Consider the following 8071-nt stretch of genomic DNA (forward strand, 5'->3'; position numbering starts at 1 on the left):
AGAGAGCAGCGAGTTTATTTACAGAGAAACCAACACAACATTTAAATCAACTACACTTCAATTTTAAAAATCATCACTGAGAAATTCCCAAACTTACGAAAGGAATTAAAAGCTAAACACACACCTACACCTCAGTGCAAAAAAGGCCTTTTCCAAGATACATTATGTTAAAGATGTTGAAAGTCATATGACAAAGAATTTTAAAGGCAACCAGGAAAAAAACAAGGGCGACCTACAAAAGAAGCCCCATTAGGCCATCGGCGGGTTTCTCGGCTGAAACTCGACAGTCCAGGAAGCAGTGAAATGGCATTCTCAAAGTACCGAGACGAGCACTACCATCTGAGAATACTCTGTTCAGCAAAGGCGTCATCCAGACAGGAGGGAGAAGTAAAACCTTTCCCAGAAAAACGAAAGCTGAAGGAGTTCATCAACACTAGGCTTGCCCTGCAAGAGATGTTGAAAGGACCTCCAACCACTAGAAACAAAAACGCAGAAGCACACAAAACCAAGGAGAGAAATAGAATCAGAAGATTGAGACTCTTCTTCATCAGGATAGGTTTTTAAGGTTGGAGGTTAAGGGGAGAGTGTAGGAAAAGTGAATAGTTACTTTCATTAGTAACAAAACTATAATTCAAAAAGATACGTGCATCTCCATGTTCATAGCAGCACTATTCACAGTAGCCAAAACATGCACATGACCTCAACGTCTATCCACAGATGAATGGATACAGATGTGGTGCATGGAAACCACGAACTACTACGCAGCCATAAAGAAGGACGAAATAATGCCAGGTGCAGTAATATGGATATAATGAGATTATCACACTAAGTGAAGCAAGTCAGAAAAGAAGACAAATTATGGTACAAAGTAACCTATCTTCAAAGTAGAAATAGACTCACAGAGATCAGCCTGGGGTTGCCAAGGGGTGGGGGAGACGGGGGGACATAGACGTGGGTTAGGGGTTGTTAAATGCAGACTATTACATCTGGAATGGATAAGCTACAAGGTCCTACTGTATAGCACGGGGAACTATCGGATTGGATAGAATATGTCCAATCTCCTGGGATAAACCATAATGGAAAAGAATATTTTTAAAAAAGTATGTATAGTATGTGTATAACTGACTCACTTTGTTATACAACAGAGATTGGTACAACACTGTAAATCAAGTATCAGATCAGATCAGATCAGATCAGTCACTCAGTAGTGTCCGACTCTTTGCGACCCCATGAATCGCAGCACGCCAGGCCTCCCTGTCCATCACCAACTCCAGGAGTTCACTCAGACTCACGTCCATCGAGTCAGTGATGCCATCCAGCCATCTCATCCTCTGTCATCCCCTTCTCCTCTTGCCCCCAATCCCTCCCAGCATCAGAGTCTTTTCCAATGAGTCAACTCTTCGCATGAGGTGGCCAAAGTACTGGAGTTTCAGCTTTAGCATCTTTCCTTCCAAAGAAATCCCAGGGCTGATCTCCTTCAGAATGGACTGGTTGCATCTCCTTGCAGTCCAAGGGACTCTCAAGAGTCTTCTCCAACACCACAGTTCAAAAGCATCAATTCTTCGGCGCTCAGCCTTCTTCACATTCCAACTCTCACATCCATACATGACCACAGGAAAAACCATAGCCTTGACTAGACAGACCTTTGTTGGCAAAGTAATGTCTCTGCTTTTGAATATGCTATCTAGGTTAGTCATAACTTTCCTTCCAAGGAGTAAGTGTCTTTTAATTTCATGGCTTCAGTCACCATCTGTAGTGATTTTGGAGCCCAGAAAAATAAAAGTCTGACACTGTTTCCACTGTTTCCCCATCTATTTCCCATGAAGTGATGGGACCAGATGCCATGATCTTCGTTTTCTGAATGTTGAGCTTTAAGCCAACTTTTTCACTCTCCACTTTCACCTTCATCAAGAGGGTTTTTAGTTCCTCTTCACTTTCTGCCATAAGGGTGGTGTCATCTGCATATCTGAGGTTATTGATATTTCTCCCGGTAATCTTGATTCCAGCTTGTGCTTGTTCCAGTCCAGCGTTTCTCATGATGTACTCTGCATATAAGTTAAATAAGCAGGATGATGATATACAGCCTTGACATACTCCTTTTCCTATTTGGAACCAGTCTGTTGTTCCATGTCCAGTTCTAACTGTTGCTTCCTGACCTGCATACAGATTTCTCAAGAGGCAGGTCAGGTGGTCTGGGATTCCCATCTCTTTCAGAATTTTCCACAGTTTATTGTGATCCACACAGTCAAAGGCTTTGGCATAGTCAATAAAGCAGAAATAGATGTTTCTCTGGAACTCTCTTGCTTTTTCCATGATCCAGCAGATGTTGGCAATTTGATCTCTGGTTCCTCTGCCTTTTCTAAAGCCAGCTTGAACATCAGGAAGTTCACGGTTCACATATTGCTGAAGCCTGGCTTGGAGAATTGTGAGCATTACTTTACTAGGATGTGAGATGAGTGCAATTGTGCAGTAGTTTGAGCACTTCAATTAAAAATAATAAAGGTAAAGAGCAATAGGAAAAAGTTACCTAAGCACAAATAAAATCATATCAAAATCTATGCAGGGAATGCAGCAAAAGTGGTACTAAGAAGGAAGTTTACAGCCATGAAGGCTAAACCTCAAGAAACAAGGGAAATCTCAATCTAACCTTATACATCAAAGAACTAAAGAAAGAACAACAACATCTGAAGTCAGTAGAAGAAAGAATAAGACTCCAGACAGAAGTAAATGAAAAAGAGACTAAAAAGACTACAAAAGAAAAGATGACTGAAACTAAGAGCTGGTTCTTTAAAAAATAAATAAATAAAATTGACAAACCTTCAGCCACAGTTACTAAGAAAAAAGCAAGTACTCATAAACAAAATTAGAAATGAAAGGAGAAATAACAATACATGTCACAGAAATACAAAGGTTTATAAGAGAATATTATCAACAAGTTCATGCCAACAAATTGGACAAGCTGGAGGAAATGAACAAATTTCTTAAAATCTTACAACCTTCCAGGACTGAATCATGAAGAAATAGAAAATCTAAATAGCCTGATCATTAGGACAGAGTTTAAACAACAATCAAAAAGCTCCAAATGAAAGCCTTGAAAGGAAGGCTTCTTTACTTAGTTGGTTCCCTACCATCCTCCAAAGGCAATTAAAGAGGATTTTGCATTGTTGAAATATTTCACCAAAAAGTATTTTAATTAGTGAAAAGATAATAAATAGACATGTGGTGAATAAAAAAAAAAACCCTCTGAAGAATCTTTGGAAAGGTAGGAAGGCAGAAATCAAACAGTAATTTAAGGAACCATTATTAGCAGTGTTGAAGGGAGTGCTATCTTTTAGATAAGAAAAAAACAGAAATTGGTTTTACAAAAGTTGTTTCATTTGAAGTTTGTAATTCAAAATGGATCAAAAAATAAATATTTATCAGTTGTATTTATTAAGTGGAAAATTTGAAAAACAGAGAGGCAAATCAAATATCTGTTTACTGACTGACTTAGAGTAACTATGTCTTGCAAAGAAAGTGAAAGTGTTAGTCACTCAGTCGTGTCTGACTCTCTGCAGCCCCATGGACTATAGCCCGCCAGGCTCCTCTGTCCATAGGATTCTCCAGCAAGAATACTGGAGTGGGTTTCCATTTCCTTCTCCAGAGGGATCTTCCCCACCCAGGGGTCGAACCCACACCTCCTGCGTTTCATGCATTGCAGGCAGGTTCTTTTCCACTGAGACACTGGGAAGGCCCTTCCATGAATGGGATTAGCGTCCTTACAAAAGAAACCTCGGAGAGATCCCTCCCCAGTTCCACCTTAAGACCTACCGACCTGAAGCAAACAGACTGCAGATACTTTTCTAACAAGGACGTGTCTATACAGGATCAGTAGAGGATTGTTAGTCCGGGTCTGCAACCACGTGTGTGCACATGTGACCACACAGGGAAGGAGGCCGCTTTTACAGGGAGGAAAAGGAAGCTGGGAGGACTGTAGAAAGCAGAGTCCATGGCTTTTCACCCGCCGAGTCCTTTCCAGGCAGGAAGAGGGCTCTCTCGTCACCTTGGCGCTGCCGTTCCACTGTCCTCACTGGGTGTGAAAATGCCTCCTCCTGGCCTCTCAACTCAACTCAACTGAGATATATATATACACACACACATATATATATATAATATATAAAACATGTATAAACATATATTATACAATAAATGCTCACACACATAATATGTAAAACATATAAACATATATTATACATTTGCACTATATATATAATAAATGCTCACACACATATAATATAAAACATATATAAACATATATTATACATTTGTATTATATATATAATAAATGCTCACACACATATATAAAACATATAAACATATATTATACATTTGCATTATATATATAACAAATGCTCACACACACACACATATAAACACATATATACACACATATGTTTTCACAGATTACAGGGAAAAGACAGCCAGAAAGCCCTCTCCAGACACCAAACCTGTTGGCCCACGATCTTGCTTGGATTTCCCATTCTCCAGGACTCCGAGAAATAAATGTCTGTTGTTTATTCACCACCGAGTGTATGGTGCTCTATCACAGCTCTATTACCGAAGTCCAAACAGACTAAGACAGTCTCCTTCCATACTGTGCCCTTTGGAAGGAAGTCGCTATGCACATCCTGCACTGAAGCATGGGGGACTTAACGCTCCGCTTTCATGAAGAGCGTCTACATCAAGTCTTTGGAAATCTGCACCATTTTTCCCAGGACATGCCAGTGACCATCCAGTGTCCTCCTGGGGCTCAGCGTGTTTGCATTTCACTCTCTTTCTTTCTACTTCACGATTGATATCCTTGCCTTTTCCTCTCAGTCTCCTGCAGAATATGGCATCCACTTCGTAGCTGGTGTTAAGTTGTGGGTCTCAGACAGACATTATCAATATAACCTGAGAATTTGTTTGAAATGCAAATTCCCAGTCTCTACTCTACTTTAAAACCAGAAACTTCGGGCAAAGCCCAATAATCTGTGTTTTAACAAACCTTCCAGGTCATCCATGTGTGTCGTGCTGTTAGAAGTCAGGATAAATGCATTCTTTTTTCATGCCCAGGCTTCATGCCTCATCTCACAGCCGAAAACCCCACTGCCTCCTTCTATGACTGGTAGCAAGTCTCAGGTTCAATGATGCTTTAACTGACCAGCTAGCATTGAGACCTCAATCTCAGAATTCTCTTTTTTTTTTAAATTAAGTTACCCCACCGACATCTCTGGCAACCTGGAAAGTTCAGATATTACATCCTCTCATTTCACTACTGGGCTTCCCTGGTGGCTCAGATAGTAAAGAATCCGCCTGCAATGCGGGAGACCTGGGTTCGATCCCTGGGTTGGGAAGATGCCCTGGAGGAGGGCACGGCAACCCACTCCAGTATTCTTGCCTGGAGAATCCCATGGACAGAGGGGCCTGGTCACAGTCCAGGGAGTCACAAAGAGTCGGACACGACTGAGCGACTAAGCACAGCACACATTTCATCACTGACACACTCCCTCTTATAGCTTCCATCAAGCCTGTTCCTGTTCTTTCCCCATCTAAATTTCTCACTGTATTCCTAAAAGGAATTTATTTTTGATTGACACCCTCCTGTCTCCACCCTGTCCTTAAGCAATAGCCACAGGTTTCTCTGTAGATAGGAACATCTGTGTGATAAGACTTGCCCTTACCTGAACTGGATCCCTAGAGTTAATCCTCTCCCTGAGAACCCCTGCCACTGTCCTGATTGTTGCAGATCCAGCTGCTTCCTGCTTCTCCTGTTTCCTGGGCCTCCATCTGGTACCTGGAAGCCTGTCCAGCCTCCTACGGGAGCCAGCACTGACGCTATAAAGCTTTTCAATTACTGCTCGTGCCGAGCTTCATTTACACAGCATGCTAAATGACAAATGCCTTGAGATGCTTTAAGAGCCATTCAGCCACTCTAGAGAAGCTCTTAAAACGGAGGAGTAAAACAAAGTGCTCTAGTCCCCCCGCTATCCATTTTAACTTCACTCTATTATAAAACTACTATACATAAAATCCTCTGAACTATAAAATATTCATTTCCTTATTCGTCGGTTACTGATATACTTTATGAGGCGGCCTATTTATATCACAGTGGTTTCGTGGAAACTGCTTATGAGAGGATAACTTTTGGAAGAAATGCTAAATGTTCACTTTCATTGAAATATCATAAATCCAATCCATGAGGAGTTCACTGAAACCGTGATTCAGCCAGAACCTATTCTCTGATGTAGTCACTCACTCATTTGAAAAATATTTCTTGGCACATCCCAGTGCCTAACCGAACTCTTTACTGTCCTTTGCTGTAATTACATTGACACATCTTTACGATTTTATGATTTTTATAATTTTCCTCAATGGACATGTATCACTGTCATAAAAAGTGGAAGAAAAACATTTCAGAAAGACAATTTCATTTTCAAGTATAAGTTCCTCAAAATTCCACCATAAATTCAGTCAATAAAATAGTGAAATATCAATAGTCAATTTTTGAAACATTTGGTATAACTTATACGTTCCTTTAAAAAGATAAATGACCTTTCTTCTGTATTCTTTGTCCATATTTCAGATGTTATCATTAGAATAGGTTTTTACAGTGGAATGACTGGCTTAAAGAGTTTGAAAAATTTTATGACTTGATATATATTGCCAAAATCCATTGACTTTAATTCTTAAACATATACACACATATTGACTTCTTTTGCAATCATTGAAGTAATATAAATTTAGTATCAAGTATAAGGAAAATGGGCTTCCCAGGTGATGCAGAAGTAAAGAATCCATCTGCCAATGCAGGAGATGCAGGTTTGATCCCTGGGTGGGGAAGATCCCCTAGAGGAGGAAATGGCAACCCACTCTAGTATTCTTGCCTGGAATATTCCGTAGATGGAGAAACCTCACAGGCTACAGTTCATGGGGACTCAAAGAGTTGGACAGAACTGAGCATGCACACACGCATAATGAAAATGCAACAAGTTTTAAAGGAGGCCAAAAAGTCACCTAATCTCAGTCCTAGAAATAACCACCGGGTGTCTTCACTTCAGTCTTTTCTCTGTGAGTGAGTGAGTGAGTGAGTGAGTGAAAGTCGCAGTCTTTTCTCTGTGAGTGAGTGAGTGAGTGAGTGAAAGTCGCTCAGTCGTGTCCGACTCTATGCGACCCCCATGGAATTCTCCAGGCCAGAATACTGCAGTGGGTAGCCTTTCCCTTCTCCAGGGGATCTTCCCAACCCAGGGATCAAACCCAGGTCTCCCGCATTGCAGGCAGATTCTTTACCAGCTGAGCCACTAGGGAAGCCCCTTTTCTCTATTATTTTATCTTTTTTTAACACACTGGTTTAGAAGATAGTCATTCCATTTTCTTATTTTATGAATATTTATATTTCGAAATTCTACTTTTTTCCCAAATCATATCAAGAAAAATTAGCTTTCATCTTATAAAATTATAAGTTAGCATATTTTTATTTCCCTAGCACTTCCCTTTCCACAACTTCCTGCTCGCCACTTAAATAATTTGGAGATTCTTAAATTATCATTTAACAAGTAATAGTTACTTTCTAATTTTTGCATTATTTTATAACTATAAAAATTATCATTTAACAAGTAATAGTTACTTTCTAATTTTTGCATTATTTTATAACTATAATTGCAATGATAGTTTAGACCCAACTCTAAATTTTTTTCAGTTCTTACTGTCATTGCATTTATAAAATCTCCTCTTTCTTGAATAAGCTAGACAATTAAATCCTTGTGAATCTGAAGTACAACATGGCATAAACTTTGCAGAACAAGTATATAGGTGCACACATTCTAAGTCTTTGCATATTTATTAATAACTTTCACTTTATTCAACTTTTTGTCTTCAATAAATATGTTTGAATTCATGCTGTTCAAAAAAACCCTTCCTGAATGCTTGCGTAGAAGACATAGATGGGAGATAGAAATCAAGAACATGATGAGAGAGATGGTAGAGATAAACAGATATGGGAAAGTTACTGGTGTAACCAGCAAATGTCTGAGGCATTGTTTCACTAAAATAA

The sequence above is a fragment of the Bubalus bubalis genome, chromosome 22, assembly GCF_019923935.1.
Source record: "Bubalus bubalis isolate 160015118507 breed Murrah chromosome 22, NDDB_SH_1, whole genome shotgun sequence".
Lineage (NCBI taxonomy): Eukaryota > Metazoa > Chordata > Mammalia > Artiodactyla > Bovidae > Bubalus > Bubalus bubalis.